Below are 24,341 nucleotides of genomic sequence, written 5' to 3' on the forward strand. Positions count from 1 at the left end.
GATATACTTGTTAGTGAATTCTGAAAGTCTAATGTAGTGAATGAAAGTGTAGGCTGGGCACGGTGGCTCAAGCCTGTAATCCCAGCACTTTGGGAGGCCGAGGCAGGCGCATCACAAGGTCAGGAGATCGAGACCATCCTGGCTAACACGGTGAAACCCCGTCTCTACTAAAAATACAAAAAATTAGCCAGGCGAGGTGGCGGGCGCCTGTAGTCCCAGCTACTCGGGAGGCTGAGGCAGGAGAATGGCGGGAACTCGGGAGGCGGAGCTTGCAGTGAGCCGAGATCCGGCCACTGCACTCCAGCCTGGGTGACAGAGCAACACTCCATCTCAAAAAAAAAAAAAAAAAGAAAGTGTAATATTGGACTCTTTTTTTCATGTGCTGCGTTAAATTTAAATTTCAGTAATAAATCTTAGAAAACTGTCAGCATTAGGTCTGTCAAACATGTGAGGGGCAAAAAAGTTCAGAGAGAGAAAGTAAACCAACGTTGTTTCCCCACTTACTAAAGTTAGGTTTTGTAAGAGAATGGTGCAGTCTAAATGGAGAAATACACCTGTTAGGAATATCTTCTAAAGATCTGTTTGCATATACTAATACAAATATGAAAAACTTATTTTTTTATTGGCACATGAGGACTTTTGACTAAGATTTGTTCTAACAGGCCCAGCACGGTGGCGCATGCCTGTAATCCCACCACTTTGGGAGGCTGAGGCAGGCAGATCACCAGGTCAGGAGATTGAGACCATCCTGGCTAACATAGTGAAACCCTGTTTCTACTAAAAATACAAAAATTTAGCTGGGCGTGGTGGCACGCGCCTGTAATCCCAACTATTCAGGAGGCTGAGGCAGGAGAATCACTTGAACCTGGGAGTTGGAGGTTACAGTGAGCTGAGATCATAGCACTGCACTCCAGCCTGGCAACAGAATGAGGCTCCATCAAAAAAATAAATAAATAAATTGTTCTAATATAAAATGCAAAACCAAGGAAATCAAATAGATAGAAACAAAAGAGTCTAGGTTAAAGCACTACGGAAGTACTGAGTTGCGATTCTGCTGTTGTTAACTTGCTACGTGACCACTTACTAAATAGGGGCTACTTTTTCACCATCTTAGGAAGAAACTGAATATACCAGACATCTTAAACGTAACAAACATCTTAAGTATTGTCATCTAAGATTAGGACAGGTTTCTAAATGTTTATGTCCTTGGCTTGCAACCACTCAGTGGACACATACAGCCACCTAACCCACTGTGTCTCAAATGTTGATGTACATGATGTTAGTTGCCAGGCATTTTGTTATTTATTTTATTTATTTATTTTTTTAGATGGAGCCTTACTCTCATCCAGGCTAGAGTAGTGCGATCTTGGCCCACTGCAAGCTCCGTCTCCTGGGTTCAGGTGATTCTCATGCCTCAGCCTCCTGAGTAGCTGGGATTACAGGTGCGCACCACTACACCTGGCTAAGTTTTGTATTTTTAGTAGAGACAGAGTTTCTCCATGTTGCCCAGTCTCTGGTCTCGAACTCCTGGCCTCAAGTGATCCTCCCGCCTCGGATTACAGGCATGAGCCACCACACCCAGCCCATGTAGAAGGCATTTATATAATGAACTGACATCCTTAGAGTGAACTTTAAGGTTAGTATAAATAGGTAGGGGTTTGGATTCTCTGATTATCTTCTTGGTCTGTTCACCTCCATCCAGAAGGCCTGGGTCAGGATTGGCACCATGGATCTGGTTGAGACAAATAATAAGGCAAGGGCTTGTATGTTCTTTCTTTCACTTTATCATACTTCATAGCCAGTACATAGTAGTGTTTATTATGTTATGTTATTTCCTCTATTTTAAGTTCTTCTCAAATCCAAGGGCCAGTTGTTTGGGCAGATGTTTACCAGGGACTCTAATCACCTGCCCTTCCACCCAAGGGAAGGCAGCCTCTGGAGTCTCATTTCTGTTACCGGAAAGCTAGTTCTGCATTTTCCCTTCCTGCAAGCAGGGAATGGTTCTCTTTTGACGTTTCTAGCTGTGGTTGGCTTGGAACTGACTTCTTTGGTGTATTGGGGTACGTGCTCAGTTCATGAGTAATGAACACATTTGGATTCTTCTTTCCTTGGGTAGATACTGGCCAGAATTATTCTTTACCTATGCTGTACCAGTAATAAAGGACTCCTCAGTTTGTGCTTTCTCATAATTCACCAAATCTAGTATAATTTGGTTTATTATTATCATTAAATATTTGCTGTACACCCACATTTTGCTGACGTGTGGCACTTTCTAGAACTGTTAGAGGATTACCCAGAGACAGTGCAGTGGTGTGTCTTGGGGTTGTGGAAGAAAGCTGGAATATAGTCACTGCCCTCCAGGAGTCCCTTTGTGGTATATAATACAGAAAAGCCTTTTTCTTGTCCCCTCCACACCCCATCCCCCGCATCCCATCGAGCTGCTGAGGGTGAGGGGAAACACCATAAGAGAGGAACGGCAATAGTGAATATATCTTAATTTCTGTTCACCATGCTCTTCCCTCAATAGTTTGAACTTTACTTAGAAACAATTTCTAAGAGGGAATTTCTTAAGTAGGTACTATGAAAGTTGGCAAATTTTGGAAACAGTTTTTAGTATCTGTGGTTGGCGTTCTGCATTTCAGGACGCCTTGCCTGTAGATTAATCCCAGCTGGCCACCCTTCCGCAGCACATGCTCAGGAACAGGTTGTATTGACTCCTTCATTTGAGATTCAGTGAAATTCTCAAGTACCTCTGGAATCATTTGATGAACCTCTCTGGAACGTTAGTGACGCAACTTAATGTCTTTTGCAGGGACATTTCTTCTCGCATCTTATTGATACTGGGTTTGAGGAGCAGGCTGACTTCTGGTTGTGTAGTCAGCTCTCGGGTTTTTCCTACTAATGGGGAAGGGAGGCATTATAGGGAATGGAAAGTTCAAGTTGCAAAGCATTAAAAACAATTTAAAATTATGTTTCATTTAAACTAACAATTGCTGTATTTCTGACCAAATAATATTTACTTCAGGATGTTTTCTTGATTTATGTTTATATTACAAGTTGCCACTTTATAAATTCTATAAATCATGGAAAGTAGTTTAAAGGTGTGATCTTCAGATTTTAAAATTTAAAGCCTATTCTGAATTTTCTTATATATATGTGTGTATATATATGTATATACATATATATATACACACACACGCTTTGCACTGTAAGATGTTGAGTTTATGACATTATTAAGGACTCTGGCCCTTCAGTTCTTGAAAATTTAGTGCTTATAAAATTATGAGGACTATATTAGTTCTAATCATTTTCAGTCAGTGAAAAACCTATATACTTTATGAAGCACACAGGAAACATCTCCTTTTCTGCTTAGTTTCCCTAAAAATGTGGATCAGATCCATCCCCTGGGCCTAGTCAGTATTGATTGAGTGTATACCCAGGTCATCGTGCTAAAGTGTCACCCCAGCTCTGCCCTCCAGGGGAAGAAGAGCTAGCCATTCCTTTTACTGTGCATTCATATGTGTATAGCTCACCTATATCCAGAAAACTTAGGTTATAAGTGAACAGCTTTTTAGGGAAGGAGTGGACACGAAAGTTCAACTTCAGAGAGGAAAACTAAGAGCAATGCCAAATTAACTGAAATCTTCTGTTTTGAAAGAGGCCTCTTAATTAAAAAAAAAAGCTAGTTCTTGGAAAAAGCACAATAATCAGAACCAAATGTAACTCATTAGAAAGTTCATGTGAGATAATTTGGGATTCGCAAAATTTGCTTTAATGAATCGTGAAGGACGGCAAAACTATTTCTACCTGTGCCAGGAAGAAATAGTGCGTATCTAAAGTCAGAACCAGTAGTCTCTGGGATTAAATGTTGGGGCAAGTATAGATACTCATTCTCTGTAGTTGGGTCAGTGGTCTTCCCTGTATGTTCGCCTTAGCTAAAATGCCAGAGAGAAATCTTTCATTGCATCATAATAAAGACATTGTCAAAGTACACGGAACTCATGAATTAGACAAATAGCAGCATTGTATCTTCTTTTTCTGGGCCTGATTTTGATGGTGTGCTGCACTTCCTACGGGTGATTTCAGAGCTAGCGTGCAGGTGGAGCTCCACCTGCTGATATTTGTGAGGGATAGCTCAGTAAGCACTCCTCCAGCTAGCGTCTTTCCCACCAGCATTCACACTGATACTCCAGCCTAGAGAAAGACCTTTGGGTTACACCAGAGTCTCCAGAAAGCCTTCATTTAAATGCAACTAGGGAGAGGTGTGGTGGCTCACCACCTGTAGTCCCAGCACTTTGGGAGGCCGAGGTGGGCAGATTGCTTGAGCCCAGGAGTTCAAGGCCAGCCTGGGAAATATGATGAAATCCCATCTCTGCAAAAAACACAAAAATTAGCCATGTGTGGTGGTGCATGCCTGTAGTCCCCATATACTTGGGAGGCTGAAGTGGGAGGATTACCTGAGCCTGGGGGTTCGAGGCTGTAGTGAGCTGTGATCATGCCACTGTACTCCAGCCTCAGCGATAGAGTGAGACCCTATTTCAAAAAAATAAAATAAAAATAAGTGCTACAAGGTTGCATGGGGGAGGAATGAGGTAATTGTAAAATGAAGGTTTCAGGGAAAAGCCTGAGCAAGCAGCTCTTGGCCTGGGAAAGGCAGGCCCAGGAACAGATTTCAGAGTTGTACCAAGTTTGGTGAAGTGTGTTTCTATTTTCTTCATTTTCTTTTTCTCTCTTCCTCACTACTTAGAAGGGGATTCGAGGGACCCATTTAGATCCTTTTCTCACTGTCTCGCCGTCTCTCTGATGGTGGCATTGAGGATGAGACAATATTTGTCATCTGTAATTAACTGTACCGCATTTGTAAGGCAAGTTGTGCTGTACTTGATTTTTATGTTTCTTTCAAGATTTCTTTGCTTCCTTTATTTTTCTAACATAATCATTTTCTGCTTTGCTCAGTGGAGATTTTCCAGTAATGTCACCCGAAATATAAGTCAATGTGTGCTGTTTTTTAAGTTGCTTCTGTCTTTAATGTTAGACCTCTCCTTTAATGAAAGTTAAATCTCATGACATGGGAGAGTGACATTATATCTTTAATTAAGGTGTTAAATTCTTCTCAGACTTCCGTTTCTGATTAGAAAAGTGCTTTGAGGTGAATCCCCCTTTCCTCTTAAAAAAAAAAAAAAAAAAAAAAGTCAGTTCCTGTCTCTAGATCTTCAGTGACATGATCCCATTTTTCTGATCCAAACAAGTTTCTGTGGCTCGTCTGCTCTGCAGGGCCCTCGTGTCTTCTGAGGAATGATTGCTTTCTGCATAACTACAGTGTTCTTCGCTGCTTTCCACCCACAGAGCCTTTCTTGCTGAGGAGGAGGTGTGATATAGGAAAATTATGAGCGCTTTTCAAACCTGCTTGCATTGATGGCCCAGATGGTGAGGAAAATCCCTTGGGGAGCTAAAAATTGAATGGGTTATAGCAGATTTTTAAAATTCCTAATTAGACTCTCATTCTCTTTTAAGACCACTTTCGAGTTACCACTGTATTTATGCATCTGAGTCCTGTTTCCCAACTGCTAGTGAGCTCCTTGAGGGCAGCCTTGCGTCTCTACATCTCTGAAATCTCAGCACCTGGAAAGCAGTTCTCTAATAATGGCTGATACCATGTGAATGCGTGCTCTGCGTCAGGTCCTGTACTCAGCACTTTACATTTCCTCTCGTACTCTTACGACTGGAGGAGAAAGGTATTACAATTATCACCGTTGTATGGATGAGAAAACAGAAAGATTGAAGAAGATCCAAGTTAGAGACACTTGGTAAGTAGTAGAAATAGACTCCAAACTCAGATGTTCTAGAGTTTCAGCTCTTAACCACTATATTGTACTGCTTCCTTACTAGACAAATACTTAGTTTTAAAATAAATATTTTTTGAGTAAAAAAGTGAATGAAGTAAAGTTAACTAAAGTTAATTTTCTGAAATCACAGTGATGTTTATGTCTCCTTTCAGTAAACCGTTCTCAGTATAAGTGGTCAGCCAGGATGCCTGTTGCTGTGCCAGGTGCTCCTTTTAATTCAGGAAGATATTGCCCCGTTCTAAACAGCCAGCATGGGGTGACAGTGTAACACTGTGAACATGTCTTCTCTGTTCTTACCCGTCTTCAAACGGAAACAACCAGGAGCAATTTAACAGTGACTTGAGTTATGAACTTCATGCATATTGCTTAATCGTAATGGCAAGTTAATGTATTAACATGTATAGAATGGCACGATCATTGAAGTTTGAATTTAAATGTGGGCTTTAACCCAGTTCTATAATAATTGCTGTGCTCTGGGAAACACTGAATCTTTTCAAGGGGGACAGCTATTTAACTATAAGTATAGTCATTTGAAATGCAGAAGACCAGAATATTTATTCAAAGAGTGGTAGCAAAGAAGTGAGATGAGAACTGAGGTGGAGTGTTCTTTCCATCCTAGTAGAGAGAACACTGGGCTGTGAGTCAGGGTATCTGGAATCCAAGCATGTCTCCAGGCTTAAATTTCTATTGTGAGTTTAGCTAAGGCATTCCTGTTGTTAACACTATTGCTCTAATACCAAAAAGTGCCGTAAGTATACTAGAAAATAGAGTAACCTTTGTGCCTTTGTAATGATAGTGTTCTTTTGGTATAATACTCTACCTACCACCAGTATTGCCTTTTATTATCTTAAAAACAAATCTGATCATATTTCTCCCCTCATTTATTCTTTTTCCTCCAGTTCTTATTGAGTGCTAAGTGTGTGCCAGGAATTTATAAGTCCTTTATGTGTGATAACTCATTTACAAGCTCATCCCTGTAATCCTAGTATTTTGGGGGGCCGATTGCCTGAGGTCACGAGTTTGAGACCAGCTTGGGCAAGATAGCAAGACCCCATTTTTACAAAAAATTTAAAAGTTAGGTGTGGGGTACACATCTGTATTCCCAGGAGTCTTGAGGTGGGAGGATTGCTTGACCACAGGAGTTTGAGGCTACAGGGAGCTGTGATCATGCCACTGCAATCCAGCCTGGGTGACAAAGTGAGACCCTGTCTCTAAAAATTATAGTAACCCATTTAATTATCTCAGCCACCTTACAATGTAGGCACTAATTTAGACATTTCATAGATGAGAAAACTGAGGCACAGTTATGTACCCAAAGCAGCATGGTAAGGGATAGAGTTCATATAAAACTTAGATAGTCCAATCCCAGAACCCACATTGTCAATTACTACTCTGTAAAAGACTCATTTGTTGAAATTCATTGACCAAAATCTTTATGATCCCTTAATATATGCCAGTTACCATGCTAGGTACTGAAGATTCAAGGTGACCGAGATGCTAGCCCTTGGGTTCAAGTGGTCCCTCTCCCAGATCACTGGACTGGAGTGCTCTGTGGTGACCTTGCTGGGTATTGCTTGGGGCCCAGTCCCGGTCCTAGCCCATCAACACAGAAGGCAGCATATAGAACTTTCTCTTTGGTCTGTGGCTTCAGACCTCAAATGAGACAAGATTTTCATGCTCTGTTTCATGCTCTACCCCTCCCCTTTCATATTGGAGATCATATCCTCTTACACAACATGAAGGCGGTTATCTTAAATTTGGGCAAGGCAAAACAAGTAAGAGCATGTACTCTGGAGTTGCTACTTGAATTGATCTCCTCCTGTACAATTCAGTAGCCATGTGACCTCTGTGTGAGTGAGTTTCCTTGTCTATAATTGGGGTAATTGCAGTACCTACCTCGTAGGATTGTTGGGAGGAATATATTAATAAAAGTTCAGTGTTGGTAAGGAACTTGGTGGTTGGCACATAGTATATATACTGCAGGAAGTGTTAGCAAAATATGCGTGTGTGTCATGGTACATAATTAAGTATATCTATGTCAGCATATATAATTTATGTAATGAACACACACAGAGTAGTTTTGTTTAGATAGAGTGACTTGAAACCTGTACTTCCATCTCTGATGCCAAGTATACAGCCCATTTTAAATTGCTTTACTGTTTGGATGCGGTGGCTCACGCCTGTAATCCCAGTGCTTTGGAAGGCTGAGACAGGTGGATCACCTGAGGTTGGGAGTTCAAGACCAGCCTGGTCAATATGGTTAAACCCCGTCTCTACTAAAAACACAAAAAATGAGCTGGGCATGGTGGTACATGCCTGTAATTCCAGCTACTTGGGAGGCTGAGGCAGGAGAATTCCTTGAACTTGGGAGGCAGAGGTTGCAGTGAGCCAAGGCTTTGCAACCACACTCCAGACTGGGTGACAGAGTGAGACTCTGTCTCAATAAATAAATAAATTGCTTTACTGTAATATAAGTGTTGCCATGTGAGGTGGCTAGTTTTCACATAGTAGAAGGTATTTCTTTGTTCAGTTTTAGAGATCTACTGTCTTCCTTGATTTTAAAAATGTAATTAGTGTCATTATGGAGGTTGTGGTAGGTGGAGAGGCTAGACTTCAGATCACTGAGGTTTCTGGATGCTGTGAGCACCTCGGGCTTCCATTATAACTGAGTGACATTTGATGTGTAGGTATCTTATTAATTTGTGGATCTACAGAAGCTGAAAATGAAATCTTTGTTAATTGAGAGGCATTATCTGAAAAGAACACGGAAATTCCCTTTTTATTGTTCATATGGAATGAAAGCAAATGTTTTTTCTAAGCTTCAGGTTTCTTTTACCTTGTGATTTTAACCATTTTCCTGCGTTCCCATTTTCTTCCTTATTCCTTGGTACATTATAGGGTCTCATTCTACAGATTTTCAAAAATAGGAGCAAAAACTGAGTGCTAAGAAACTCTAATGATCCTTCCCTAACATTGAGTTAATGGTATGAGAAGTAGGGTTTCTTCTTTTTAATACTAGGATTTTACTCTTTTCTTTTCCCTTATGATTGTGCAGAATGGCAGAAAATGAATGCCTTGATTTCCACTGGTATTTTTCCATAGTTAAAAGGTGGATGTTGGGAGGCTGAGGTGGGCGGATCACCAGGTCAGGAGATCGAGACCATCCTGGCTAACATTGTGAAACCCTGTCTCTACTAAAAATACAAAAAAATTAGCTGGGCATGGTGGCGGAAGCCTGTAGTCCCAGCTGGTCGGGAGGCTGAGGCAGGAGAATGGCGTGAACCCGGGAGGCAAAGCTTTCAGTGAGCTGAGATCACACCACTGCACTCAAGCCTGGGTGACAGAGCAAGACTCCGTCTCAAAAAAAAAAAAAAAAGATGGATGTGTGTTGGGTATGGTACAGGCATGTAGTATAGACGTAGGAAAGGCAGAGTAAGAACAAAGAATTATCTCAAGGATTCATGTGAGCCATATATTCTTAGACCCTAAGCTTCTCAGAGAGAGAGAGAGAGAAAATACCTCCATATCTCGTATCTATGTCCAGTTTTGGGAGTCAGGGATTTTGGTACAGAGCTACTGTATCCTTTCTCACCAGATCACTCATTCACATGGCCACACATCAGAGCCCAATTTTTTGGTTTTGGACTTTAAAAAAAATCAAGGTATAATTGATATATAAAGTGCACATATTTAAATTATACAGTATAATTTGATAAAATTCAGCATATATGTAAACCTTTGAAACCACCATCACCACAACCACGATAGCGAACATACCCAGCAACTCCCAAAAGTTTTCTAGCAGACCTACCCACCACCCTCAAAAGTTTCCTAATGCTCCTGTAATCCTTCCCTTCTGCCCTTCCTTCCTCATTCACCCCATCTGCCCTGTCCTCAGGTAACCACTTAGCAATTTTGTCACTAGTTTGAATTTCCTAGAATTTTTTAGAGTACAAATGGAATCATACCATATGTACTCTTCTTGTCTGGCCTTTTTCAGTCAGCATAATTATTTTGAGATTCATTTATGTGGCAGCATGCATCAATAATTTATTACTTTTTATTGCTGAATAGTCATATTCCATTTATGGAAATACTACCATTTGTTTATTTACTGTTGATGGGCATTTGGGTTATTTCCAGTGTTTAGATGCTACAGATAAATACACTTGTGTACAAGTCTTTGTACAAACATATGATTTCATTCTCTTACATAAGTATGTGGGAGTATAATGGCTGAATCAAATAATAGGTCTATCTTTTCATTTTTAATCATGCTTTTCCAAATTGGTTATACCATTTTACATTCCCACCTGCAATGGATGGGAAATCCTGTTTTTGATACCTTCAGCAACACTAGGTATAGTCTTTTTAGTTTTTGTCATTCTGATGGATGCACAGTGGTATCTTATTGTGGTTTTAATTTGCATTAAGGTGCAAATTAAATGATGCAAATTAGGTTGAGCATCTTGTATTTATTTTCCATTCATAAGATCTCTGTTACAGTTACTCAACTCTGCCATTTTAGAGTGAAAGCAGTGTGAAAGGAAAATAAAAACTCAGACTGCAGGTCACTCTGCCAAAAGGAAAAAATTAAGCTGAAAGCTGTGTCCTGCAAGAAGCTGCCTTTCCATTTGTTTCTAAGCAGATAGCTGTAGATAAAAGGTTCGATATCTCCCCAGGTAACTACTCCATGTTCACCTTACCTTATGTAAAGTATTGATTTACTGAGCACAATATGAATGCATAATTGACTATTCCCCTACCTGCCCCTTTTCTCTTGCAACATGTAGATTACCATATTCTCCCTCTTTCCCTTCCAGCCCACTTTTTGCCTTTAAATATTGCAGCCCTCAAAATCATCTTTGAAGAAAGGCAAAGACCAGTGACCATTTATGTGATTCCATGTTTTATTCTTCTGGGCATGTCCTTAACCTTGGCAAAATAAAGTTCTAAATTGATTGAGACCTGTCTCAGATCTTTTTGGTTTACAGCAGCCATAGATGATAAGTAAATGGATGGATGTGGCTGTGTTCCAATAAAATTTTATTTACGAACGCAAATAACAAAAAACCAGACAACGGTTATATTTGGCCTTTGGATTGTAGTTTGCTGATCCCTGACATAAATGTTAATGTTCTCTGCAAATGAAGACACGAAGACAGCTTTACTTCTTCCTTTCTAATTTTTTTTTTATGCCTGGTTGCACTGCTAGAACCTCCAATACAGTGTTGAATAGAAGTGGTGAGGGCAGGCTGGGCACAGTGGCTCACGCCTGTTATCCCAGCACTTTGGAAGGCTGAGGCGGGTACATCACATAAGGCCAGGAGTTTGAGACCAGCCTGGCCAACATGGCAAAACTCCTTCTCTTCTAAAAATACAAAAATTAGCCAAGTGTGGTGGCTCGTGCCTGTGGTCCCAACTAGGTGGGAGGCTAAGGCATGAGAATTGCTTGAACCTGGGAGGTGGAGGTTGCAGCGAGCCAAGATTGCACCACCATACTCCATCCCAGGCAATAGAATGAGACTCTGTCTCAAAGTTAATAGAGCTGGTGAGAGCGGGTATTTTTGTCTGGTTTCTACCAATGATATAATATTACCTATAACTTTTTCATGGATATTGTTTATCAGATTGGGAAACTCCCTCTATTCCTAATTTTTGGCGTATTTGAACCAGCTTTTGGTTTATTGATTTTCCTCTGTTGTTTTGCTGTTGTCTATCTCAGGAAGTTCCTTTCTATTCCAAAAATTTTTTATCACGAGTGGATGCTGAATTTTGTCAAGTGCTTTTTCTGCATCTGTTGAGAATGAAATATGGTGATATTACATTATTTTGATGAATTACATTAACTGATTTTCATATGTTAAACCAACCTTGCATTCCTGGGATAAACCTCAGTTGGTTTGTTTTTGTTTTTGTTTTCTTCCTGTACACACAAACAGCCAGAATTTGGTCTTTTTTATGATTCACTTGCTAAGATTTTGTTTGGAATGTTTGCATCTATGTTCGTGAGGGATATTGGCCTGTAAATTTCTTTTAATGCCTCTGGTTTTGATATCTGGGTAATTCTGGCCTCATAGAATACGTTGGGAAATACTTCTTTTTACCTTGTTGAAAGAGTTTCTTTAGAATTGGGTTTTTTTTTTTTTTTCTTAAATGTTTGGTAGAATTCCCCAGTGATGTGGGCCTGGAGTTTTCTTTGTGGGGAGTTTTTTTTTTTTTTTTAAACTATAAATTCTTTTTAAAAAGTAAATGTAAGGCTATTCGGGTCACTTATTTCTTCCTGAGTGAGCTTTGGTTGTTGTGTCTTGCTAGAAATTTGTTTATTTCATCCAAGTTGTGAAATGTTTAAGCATAAAGTTGTTCATAATATTTTCTTATCATTCTTTTAATGTTTTTATAGTCACCTATCTTATTCCTGGCGTTGTTAATTTGTTTCTTTTCTCTATAGTTCCCAGTCAGTCTAGGTAGAGGTTTATTAATTTTATTGATCTTTTCAAAGAACCAGCCTTTGGGCTTACTGTTTTTTTTCTGTTGTTTTGTTTTCTAACATCTCATGATTTCTGCTTTGATCTTTATTATTTCCTTTATTCTGCTTACTTTGAATATAATGTGTTCTTTTTCTAATTTCTTTTTTTCTTATTTTTCTGTTTATTTATTTATTTATTTATTTAGAGACAAGGTCTTTCTCTGTCGCCTAGCTGGGGTGCTGTGGCGTAATCTTGGCTCACTGTAGCCTCAATTTCCTGGGACCAAGCAATTCTCCTGCCTCAGCGTCCCAGGTAGCTAGGACTGCAGGCATCTACCACCATGCCTGGCTCATTTTTTAATTTTTTGTAGAGATGGGGACTTGCTGTGTTGCCCAGGCTCTTTTTCTAATTTCATAAAGTAGATGAGGTCACTGATTTCAGACCTTTCTTCTTTTCGAATCTAGGTCTTTCATGCTGTAGATTTCACCCTAATTACTGCTTTAGTGGCCTACTCTTAATTCTGATGTCATGTTTTTATTTTCATTCACTTCAAAACACTTTATAATTTCCCTTTTGATTTCTTCTTTGACTTACAGATTATTGAGAAATGTGTTAGTTTCCAAACATTAGTATTTTTCAGATTCCTTTCTGTACTGATCTCTATTTTAATTTCATTGTGGTCAGAAAACAGACTTTGTATTACTTGAATCTTTTAAAATGTATTGTGATTTGTTTTATGGCTTGGAATACGGTCTACCTTGGTAAATGTCCCATTTGCACTTTTCAAAAATATGTATTCTGCTGTCTTTGGGTAAGATGTTCTATAAATGTGAAGTAGGTCAATTTAGTAGATAGAATTTTTAAAAATCAGCATTCTTACTGATTTTCTGTCTACTTGTTCTGCTATTGAGAGAAGTGTTGAAATCTCCAACAAAAAACCCTGTGGATTTTTTTATTTCTCCTTGCAGTTCTTTTCAGTTTTTGCATCATATATTTTGAAACTCTGTTACTAGGTACATACATGTTTAGAATTTTTATGTTCTTTTGATGACTTCTTTATCAATTGTTAAATTTATTGTTATGAAATGACTTCCTTTATCATTATGAACTAACTTTTTCTTATCCCTGGTAATATTCTTTGCTCTGAAATATACTTTGATACTAATATAGCCACTCCACTTTTCTTTTGGCTAGTATTAACATAGTATATCTTTTTTCATCCTTTTATTTTGAAGCTTTGTATCTTTATATTTAAAGTTGCCTTGCTTTTTTAGAAGAAAATCTACTCTAACAATATCTGCCATTTAATTGGGATGTTTAGACCATTTACATTTAATGTGTTTACTGATATAGTTAGGTTTAAGTCTTTTCTCTTGCTTTTGTTTTCCTTTGTTTCATCTGTTCTTCATTCTCCTTTTGTTCTTTTTATGCCTTCGTTTCTATTGGGTAACTCTGTTTTGTCTTTTTTGTTGGTTTATTAGCTATAACTCATGACCTTGATATATTTAAAGAGTAGTGGTTACGTGTTTTGCAGAAAGTCTTCAATTTGAGTTTATCTGATGTTTTCTCATGATTAGACTTGGTTTATAGATTGGGGGAGGGGGTCAAGTGCTGTGCGGCTAATGCCTGTTGTAATCCCAGCACTTTTGGAGAACGAGGTGGGAAGATTACTTGAGCCCAGGAGCTTGAGACCAGCCTGGGTAACATGTGAGATCCTGTCTCTTAAAAAAAAAAAGAAAAAGAAAAAAAATTAGCAAGGCATAGTGGCACACACCTATAGTCCCAGCTACTCAGAAGGCCAAGGTAGGAAGATGGTTTGAGTCCAGCAGTTTGAGGCTGCAGTAAGCCATGATTGCACCACTACACTCAAGCCTGGGTGACAGAATGAGACCGTGTCTCAAAATAAATAAATAAATAAATAATTGGAGGAGGGGATAGATACCGTAAAAGTGCCCTTCTCATCATACCAAGGGGTTTATAATAACATGACATGTTGCTGGTACTGCTACCCTGATCACTAGGTTTAGGTGGTATCTGCAAGGTTTCTCCACTGTAAAGTTAGTATGTTTCTTTTTCCCTTTCTATTTTTTAGGAATTCAGCCCACACTCAAGGAGATGGGAATTAAGCTTCACTTCCCGGAGGGGGAGAATCAGAGAATTTGTAGATGTATGCTGAAACTCCCACAATAATTAATATTTTGGTGGATCAGATATTATGAGGCTATTCAAGTATTCCGATAAAGTTTTTCCATGAATTTTGACAATCATTAGTGGATCTTCCCTATAGCAGTTATTACTATGGTGTTCTAATGATTATTTCCTATTTCCCTTATTCTTTCTACATTTGTTCATTATAAATCTCCTGTAAAGAAAATTTGGCCTCTCTCTCTCATTTATTTGCTTATTCATCATTTATGCACATTAGTGTGGATTTATGGATATTGTATTCTTTGTATTATAATCCAATAGTATCATCATTTTTTTTTTTTTCTTAAAATCTTCCAGCTTTGGCCACTGGAAGCTCTTTCAAGTGGCTGGGATTTTTTGTTGTTGCTGTTTGTTTGTTTTTTAGCACTTCCTTACTTTCTGACACTACAGGGTCCTCCCGGCTTATCTTGTATTTTCCGTGTCCAAGAATCAGCCATTTTTCAGGGAGCCCTGATTCCTTTTACTAGAGAATAGTATATAAGAAACTAGACCTGGGTACTAGAAATGCTTTTGGCTATCAGGCGTCACTGCTTCTATGCTCTCAGTGGACAGGACTAGGAGATATATGTATTTATATCCATGTATACACACATATCTATACTTATTTCTCTATTTGTATCTATGTTAAAATAAACGTTAGTTTATACTGGGTTCTCTGACTCAAATTCAGCACTACAGGGTTAATTCTAGCGTTTTCCCCTTGCGTATTCTTTCTTTGACAGTGAGAAGCTTGGCTGTCATTACCTACAATGTATTTACAGTTATTTGTTTAACCAAGACAAGGATATCTGCTCACACCATTTCTTCTCAACACCATATTGGAGGTTCTAGCCAATGCAACCAGGCATGAAAAAGAAACTTAAAAAACAAACAAACAAACAAACAAACCATGGCCGGGCGTGGTGGCTCACACCTGTAATCCCAGCACTTTGGGAGGCTGAGGTGGGTGGATCATACGAGGTCAGGAGTTTGAGACCAGCCTGACTGACATGGTGAAACCCCGTCTCTACTAAAACTACAACACAGGACAGGACAGGACAAGACACGACAATAACCAGGGGTGGTGGTGGGTACCTGTAATCCCAGCTACTCGGGAGGCTGAGGCAGGAGAATCGCTTGAACTCAGGAGGCGGAGGTTGCAGTGAGCTGAGATCGCGCCATTGCACTCCAGCCTGGGCGACGAGCAAAAAACTCCATCTCAAAAAAAGAAAAAAAAATCCAAACTGGAGGGGAAGAAGTAAAACTGTCTTGATGTCTTTCTTTATTAGAGAGAAATACTTGGTAGTTTGCAGTCTGTTCTGCCTCGGGAGAGACTGCACTAAAACTAATGTGAACATCTCAAAATTTAACTGTTTTGTAAAGACCACCCCTTCCACTTTCCTTCAGCATCCCAGTTACCGTTGGAATATTTTATAGCATATTTGTTTTTCCTTTAATATGTTAAACCTAAAGCCCAGGTTTGGTAGCTTGAATATGTTTCCTTTTGTTGATATGACAGTGGAATATGACACTGGAGTAAAACAAATCAAACAAATAACTGGTCCCTATCTTCCATGCAGTGGTCTTTGGTAGGTGAAATTCCCTTATGTTTTCAAGTTCAGTTCCTGAAGTAGCTCATCCATTCAGATTCTGAAGTAGGGTGATCACTCCTGCACTGTCTTCAGGATAACAGCGAAGGCTAGTTCCATGTGCCTCTGAAGGGTACTGTGAGCCCCAAAGAGGCTAAGCTGGATGGGGGTTAATGCAGAATGTCTGCAGTTGGAATGCAGGTGTGACTTTGAATCTGTAGCATATGAGAGCACACATTCCTCTCTTGGAATTCTGATACCAGAATCTGTAATCACAAGCAAATAGTGTTTATGGGACTGGGCTCACACAGAAAGTAGCTTCATGCCAAGGTCTTATGCTCAGGGCAAATGTTAGGGATAATGGATTTCCAAATGAGTTATTTTACTGAACAAGAATATGCCTTGACACATGTTCTGTGTTTAGTCATACACATTTGTCATGCCTCAGTACCTCTAAGATGGGTCTCATGGCAACAGGCAGGAGGATTTTATGTGTTCATTTGTGCTTTAGAGCCAAGAATATTTTATAATTCGTCTGATTGGTCTGCAGTTAGAAAAAGTGACAGTGCCAGACTCTTGCAAAGATGGTGACCCTCCCTCCACCCATCATTTTTATATTTCCATTTTCTTATTTCAGTGTAGAACTGAGCTCATGGTGAGTCAAGCCAAGTGCCATACAGTTCCATCTCCATTGCAGAGGTTCTCCCTGAGTTGTTGGAAACACTGGGAAGTCACTGCCCCACTATGACAGAAGTGGTGCTATTATTCAGGCTATTCTCACTTCCTCCTCTCTGTCCTCTCTTTGTCCTCCAGCTTCCCCTTGCCTATCTCCCACCAAACCCAACCTTGTCTGCTCTGCTGCCTTCACCCTCCCTTTACTCTTCCTCCTCTCTCCCTGCCGCCACTGCTTTTTTGATATTTTATCCATATTTTTACTTGGTGGTTTGATGGTGAAAGTGCATATAAGACCCAGCCATTCCCTTTCTCTTTTGTCTTTTCTCATAGCTTTGATTAACATGGCAATAATTTCCTCCCCATGATAATCCTGGACTTTCCACTTATACTTTAAAAACCTTTCAATTGGAGATGGGAGGGGGATGGTTAATGGTCTTTCCAGGGTAGCCGTTTCTTCAAACACTTTTATTGAAGGTGGCTGCTAAGTGGAGTTTTACTCTGGTGTCATCTGACTGGATTAATCAGATTTGTGCTCAAGAATTTTTTTTTTTTTTTCCATACAGAGTCTTGTTCTTGTTGCTCAGGCTGGAATGCAGTGGCACGATCTTGACTCATTGCAACCTTTGCGTCCTGGATTCAAGCAAGCATGTTGGCTAATTTTTGTATTTTTTTTTAGTAGAGACAGGGTTTTGCCATGTTGGCCAGGCTGGTCTCAAACTCCTGATCTCAACTGATCTGCCTTCCTCGGCCTCCCAAAGTGCTGGGATCACAGGCATGAGCCAGCACGACTGGCAAGAGATCTTGTGATAGTTTGGGTTTGGAAATGATAGAATCAAATAGAAAGAAAAGATTGTATACTCAAAGAAATAGCGTCTGCTTTGATGTCTTCCTGCTAGCTTAACACGGGGTATTACGTGGTACTGCTCTGACTCTGCTTTTAGGGTCGCCACTGGAAGAGTTTTTCATAGAACGTATATACAGTGAAATGACTTAAGATATTTCTTTTAAGAAGTGCCATTGCTGGAGTATTAGTATTTAGGGTTCTCCAGAGAAACAGAACTATTAGGAGATAGAGAGATAGAGATTTATTATAAGGAGTTGACTCACATGATTAAGAAAGCTGGTGAGTTTAAAATCTGCAGTATGGGCTAGCCGGCTGGAGACCCAGGAGAGTCCATGATGCAAATGAAATCTGCAGGGGCAGTCTGCTGGAGAAGTTTCCTCTTGGAGAGGAGGCCAGTCTTTGTGTTCTGTTTAACTGATCAGGTGAGGCCTGCCCTCATTATGGAGGGCAGTCTGCTTTACCGAAAGTTCACAAATTTAAATGTTAATCTCATCTAAAAAACCCTCCAAGTTGACACATAAAATTAACCATTACAGCCAGGTTTATTTGGAATTCTGTGATACGTGGTTGGGTCTTTTTATACTTTTATTTTCAATGGTCTGTTTTGTATATAACCATTTAGTTAGACCAGCTCACAGAATATAACCGGGACTTCAGCTGGCTGTGCTCTTGTCAGAACCCATATTTGATCGATTTGCTATGTATTCTTTGCTGTGTGTATGGGTGAGTGGGTCTGTAAAATGCTGATATGTGTTCTTTATCCACTCCCCACCCCCTACTTTCTCTTAAATTCCTTAAAAAATTGATTAAGGAACTAAGACATTGTTGCAAAGATGCTATTTTATGGGATATATTATTCTCTAGGGTAGACTCTGCTAAGCAGTTGTACAGCAGTGGTCTGTTGTGAAGGGTAAACATGTAGCCTTTCTCCACTAGAAAGCCTCGCTGCCGTTGTTTGTGTAGGCCTGAGCCTCAGTGGCTAGTGCAGCCTCGCAGTAAGGCATGCTGACGTGAGTCCTGGTCAGGGAAAAATGTCTTTTGAGCAAGAGACAAACTGGACAGAATGCTAGCAAGCTAAATATAACTCTTCAGAGAGCCAGACATGCATAAACTAGTTCTTAGTGAGCAACACATCCGATTCAGAGTGGAAACATTTTCTAAAAGGATTTTTTTTCCTTCTTGGCTTACTGTAATGAGTGTAAACCCAAATTAATTTAATTTTTCGTGGAAAGCTAAGACAACCATTGATTTTTCTCTCTCAGCATCTCTGCAGTTATATGTTAGTAGCCATTGTTAATGTTGGAAGCCTCCTGTCTGCCATTGCCCCAGCATTCTGTTCATGAGTCAACAGGCCTGCTCTGCTATTCTGATGAGTTTTGCTCCCACAAGGGAAGAGGACAGGGAGTTTGCATGTTCAGACCTTGACGAATCTGGGAGTTCAGTTTTTCATGGGCCCTCACTCTGCTTCAGGATGCTCACACCAGTGTGTGAAAACTCTTAGAAAAACCCATCAAAATGAGCCAGCCTCTATGGAATTAGGAAATTTGTGGGCTAAGACTAACATTACCTCAACATCTGTTATGGCTTAAATGTATTGTTTTAATAATATTTTATGTTATTCTTTTTGCCTGAAGCTGTAGAAGCATTTTATAGCCAGCAACTCTTCAGAATAGTAAAGGAAAGCAGGCATCATCCTCATGCTTAACAATAGAGCTGTGTTTCTGTGCACCAACCCCAGATGCTGGGTCTGGCCCCCACAGAATGAGTGCCTTCGTAGGGCATCCCAAATGGGACGGTGCATATAGCGTCACTCTGGAGGCTGGGGAAAGTGCAGATCCAGACCTTTCCCAGCCTGTTGAGTTAGAATTGGGGGGCTGTGCTCCAGGGCATGAGGAAGTGGGTTGGGAAATGGTATTTTAAACAAGTGAAGTGATTGTCATATAACTTGTCTGGCATCAGATCCCCAGACTCTGGCAGAGTTTCCGGAAGGTCTTTCAAAACTGAAATAAGAAACTGCAGTTGTTGTCCACAGCTGCTAAAATTGTTCCAAATTAGGAAAGGGAAGGGGAAACAGAACACAGTAGTTCCAGAGAAGAATCTGAGGAGCCGTGTGAGCTAGGAAGGCCATTGTGAACAGAAGCGAGTCAGTATTTCCTCTCCTGCCTTATCACTCCCATCTGCCAGCTCCCTCCTTTTTTTTTTTTTTTTGAGCGTGTAAAATATGTTTTATTGTTCTTTAAAAGGGTTCAGGGTTTGGTTTTAAATCAGGTTGCATACCTTTCAAATCTGACATCTCTCTATGTCAGACTGGTTTCAGCTAGCAGTACTTCATTAAATCCAAAAGAAAATAATTGCTTTAATTTTAAGGAAAAAAAGTCCAGTTTTGAGAACAGTTAACATTAGTCTTTAATTTAAAACAAAATGAGGGCTAATGTTTCATGTTGCTTTATACATCCTTCTCCTCAATACAGAACCAGGGATGTAATTTTCCTAACTCAGGCAGGCACTGATACTGATGGACACTGCGTGTGTGCATGCGCGCGCGCACGCACACCCCCTCCCCTCAAACAACAAAATTCAGAGTATGTCAAAGGGAAAAGGTTTGTTACGGTATTGATCAAAACCCTTGGAGTCAACACTGTCTAGCTTAGCTTAGCACGTATGCTGTTTTGATCTTGAGTCTATATTAATGGAATCTATTGTTATGTTCTGAAATAAAGAATTTTGGATATACCATTATTTTTTACTTTAAAGTCCTAGAAACAATTTCAAAAAGCATTATTTGGTTTTGTTTTCTGGGATGGGAGAAGCGAGAATCTGCAGATTTGCATTTAGTTAAAAATTGAAACTCCAGCAATAGGAAATAGGCAGTTCACATAGCCGGCCAACGTTTGAGGTATCATCAGTGTGAAACAAGGTCCTGGTCTGTTCCTACTGGCCTAGCTGACGCTAACAAAATGGGAGGCTTGTGGCTCTGCACAGCAAATTCCAGCAGGATAAGATGACTTCAAGCCTGTATTCAAAGCCTTAGAAGCAGGGCACTACTGAGAATGTAGTATTTAGAGGTAAAAATAGTGCAAGAGCCCCTGATGGTGCCCCTCTACCTGCTTTGTCCATGGTGCCCCTCTACCTGCTTTGTCCATGCAGCCTGATTGTAACTGCCTTCCACAAAGGAGCAGAAAAACAGCTTTTCTAGATCAGTACACTAAACCCAGCAAAGAATCTGCAAAAATGCTACTACACTGCTTTACAAGCAACACAGTCCCTTCGCTACTCATTGGGTTGTCCGATGTCTCTCCTCTACCCTGTTACGGCCTGTGGACACATACTCACGAGACATCATTGTTGGTTTTAAACCAGGGATTTTTTTTTTTTAACCTCAAAAGAACCTAGTAATAACACGGCAATCAGTGGTTAAACTGAACTTTACATATACGGGGCAGTTTGGAAAACATACCACAAGCATTTCTCAAGTCGAAAATATGTGAATTTGCTGCTGCTCCTTTGACCGTTTCTGAAAATTCACAGTACAGATCCTAAAATAAAAATTTTAAGCTACCAGCATTCTCTGATACTAGACAGAAAATCAGAGTAACGCTGCAGCCCACAATTCTACAGGGTGTAGAAAGTACGCCCACTGCCTGGACATCTTTATTGATGGCCTGGAGTCCTCCCTTTTAGAAGACAAGTTTCTGGGATATCCACTTAGCTTTCACTGGTTAGGGAAGAGAAGAATTCAACTCCCAGCTAACTTCTTTGAGAAGAGACTCCTCTTAAAATGCCATTTCCCCACTAATTTATCAAAAGAATAACAAAACAAAAGGCTCTTGGCTACTTTGCCTAGTATTAGATAGGGTTTTGAGGGAAAGAAGCTAACATGAACACCCTTTCATCAGTAAAGACTAAAACCACCTGGATCATGTAATACATCTATGTCACTGCTTTTTTTTTTTTTTTTTGGTGTTTTTAAAAATTTATTTAAAAGTGCCCAGGTGGGCTTAAGGCTGCCAGACTGCACGCATGTCTACAGCAGCAAGGGCTTCTATTCCATTTACAACTTGGATCGGGGGAAAAAGGGAGATGTAGAAGAGGAAGGGAAAAAGAGGGGAAAAATATACCACCACCCCTCCCCCCCCAAAAAAGGGAAAAAAATCCCACCACAGAGAGATCTATGTGCCAAGCATAATGAAGAGTGTGCTCCCCAAACAGATGGTTCTGCACAGGCTAATGTTCTGCTGGTTTTCCTTAGAGACCTATTTTGAAAAAGTTTAAAAAGACAGGAGATTTCAAAATAATTCAATCCTGGCAGAAATTCAAACTCCAAGACTAGGTGCAAAATCATCCTTCACTGAATTCCTTTTCTCTTTCTCTTTTCTTAAACATTTTATTCATTTTATAGAGATTTCTTTTTTGTTTGCTTTTGTTCCAATCATCAGGAGAGTGGTTGAGGAGTACTGAATCCATCACTACTTTGATGACACAGGTAAGATTCCAGATTCACATTTCCAGGTACCAAGAGTTCCCTCTAAATGCCACAATCAAGTCAGCCTTCATGTACGTTTCTTTCTATTGAACACGGCAATGCCCATTGGTATCTCTGAAGCGTAATCGCATCTTAGGTCAGTATTTCTCCCAAGTAAAGCAGCTGTTTGGAATTGAGTGCTCCCCTTTTGTCTTATAAACTGAACTGCATCTTCGTACTTCATTCCACATTCAATCAAAGCAAGTGCAACCAGCACAGATGCCCTTCCCAATCCCACAGCAGAAGGCACTGCAACACAGCAGCCTGGCTCTTCATGAAATTTGGTTTATAACAGGTTTAACCAATCATCTGCTACTGATTAGGGGGTGGAGCTCCATCATCAAATGGCCAATCAAGAACATGGATTCCTTCTTTTTCAACTGGAGCTTTATCATATGTAGCATCACAAACTCGAACCAAAGTCGTCACTCCATACTTCTTAAGTTCCTCTGGGAACTTGTTGAGAGTAGCATTGGTTGGGGGGTTGTGAGTTATAAGAAAACGCATGTTCTCACAGGAGATCTCGACAGGGGCTGGATGGTTCATTATGGCAGATAAAAAATGTGAGCATGCGTGTGAGTGTGATGGGGAAAGTGAAAAAAAAAATCAATAAATCTTGAAATGTTTCACAGCAGAAAACTTTGAAAAGACCACTAAAATGCCTATTATCAATCAGTGTTTTCTCTATTCAACTTGTTTATTCCTTATGAAGCTTCTGTCTTCAAGATAAGCAAAGTATTTAGAATCCACTTGAATCCAGATTCAACTTGGGCCTCAATTTCTGCAGATGGATACCTTCAGACTCCAAAAAAATCCAACTACATACAAACTGAAGCAGCCTTTACTACATTTAGGCACTAGTGAGACAAGTTAAAAGTGTAGATCGCTTTCCACTTGTTTACTTGATGCTCAGTTTTACTGGAGTCATTAAAAGAAATATGCTTGCAATTAAAAAACAAACAAAAAAAAGCCAACTATTTCTGAGGCCAGTCTCTGTGTCCAGGAGTCTTCAAGGCAACGTTAATTATGGCACATAGAACCTCTAAGCTCGTCAGCGAAGACGCTGTGCTGAGCCTGGCAGAAGTCTGCCCTCACACTCAGGATCGCCGTAAATGTGCAACGTATATTCCAACGAAATCCGCTGGCGAGCTGGGGACGGGCATGGCCGTCTGGCGGTGGCGGGAGCGAGGAGGCGCCTCTCTCCTCAGTCACCTCAGCGGCGGCGGCGGCGGCGGCGACACCCCAGCCTCGGCGCGCCACACCCAGCCCGGTGGCGGTGCCGCGTCTCCACGAGTCTGTCTTGCTGCCCCCGTTGCCCCCGCTGCCCTGTGGCGTCGCCTCGCGGGGGCCCGGCCCGTTGCCCCTCCAGCCGCTCCCCTGCGGGCAACGGTTACAGCCCGGCCGATCGCGCGGCCGTCACCACCTCTGCGCGCGCAGCGGAAAACAGCTCCCGCCCCCTCTTCTCTCAGCTCAGTTCCACATCTTCCCGGGAAGGAAGACACGGCTGTGTTGAAGATGACGGTGCCAGCTGCACATCATGTCAGAGGCTTTTTTTAGGTCACTTCCCTTGCAAACTCATCCCAGATGGGGTTTCCTCAAACAATGGGATCTCGTTTTAGGCTTCAGGGTCCGTTTCATGTTTTCCTTTTCCTACAGATCCTCTTCACGCTTTGTTTGTTGCTTGCTTTTTTAGTTCTGGATAGATTTTTTAGTACTGTGTTTCTTCTTACAAGATCATAAAATAAAGCAAGAAGTAGGTAAGAGGCAAAACTCCCAGCTTCTGCTTTTTACTTTGTACTTGTAGCCACTGACCTCGCTAGCATCCGATCCCCTGTCTGGGACATGAGTGTAGTCATCCTTCCGTTGATGGCTGCTGGGAAGCTGAATCGGTGTTGAGAAGGTGCTGTGAGCCCCAGCGTAGAATGTGAGCCCCGACAATACTCAGGAGAGTGTACAGCTCGTTCAAGTCCCAGCAGCACTGTGGGTGGCTCCCTCCTGCTTTGCTGATTATCAAACTGTTGGTAGGAGAAAGCATGGTGTCTGCTTTGTTCTTTTCTCTGCGTTAGACATCAGTCCTACAAGCCGGTTGACAGGCCTGTTCAGAAAAGCACCCCAATGGGTTCATTTTCTTCTTCAGCAGAATAGTCAACTGATCAACAGGAAGCAGCGCACCTTCACACTTGCTCTGTGTCAAAATCATGCTCTGTG

General features: G+C 40.7%; 1 protein-coding gene and 1 pseudogene across 2 annotated transcripts in view; one reads left to right on the forward strand and one right to left on the reverse strand.

Moving 5' to 3' along the window:
* The window catches only part of JAM3 (junctional adhesion molecule 3), a 73,087-nt gene that overhangs the window by 23,509 nt on the left and 25,237 nt on the right, over positions 1-24,341 (forward strand).
* Positions 22,178-23,423, reverse strand: LOC112605806 (annotated as a pseudogene). Its single transcript, XR_003115563.1, has one exon. The product of XR_003115563.1 is annotated as a protein tyrosine phosphatase type IVA 2 pseudogene (transcript).

The sequence above is a fragment of the Theropithecus gelada genome, chromosome 14 (genome assembly GCF_003255815.1).
Source record: "Theropithecus gelada isolate Dixy chromosome 14, Tgel_1.0, whole genome shotgun sequence".
Classification (NCBI taxonomy): Eukaryota; Metazoa; Chordata; class Mammalia; order Primates; family Cercopithecidae; genus Theropithecus; species Theropithecus gelada.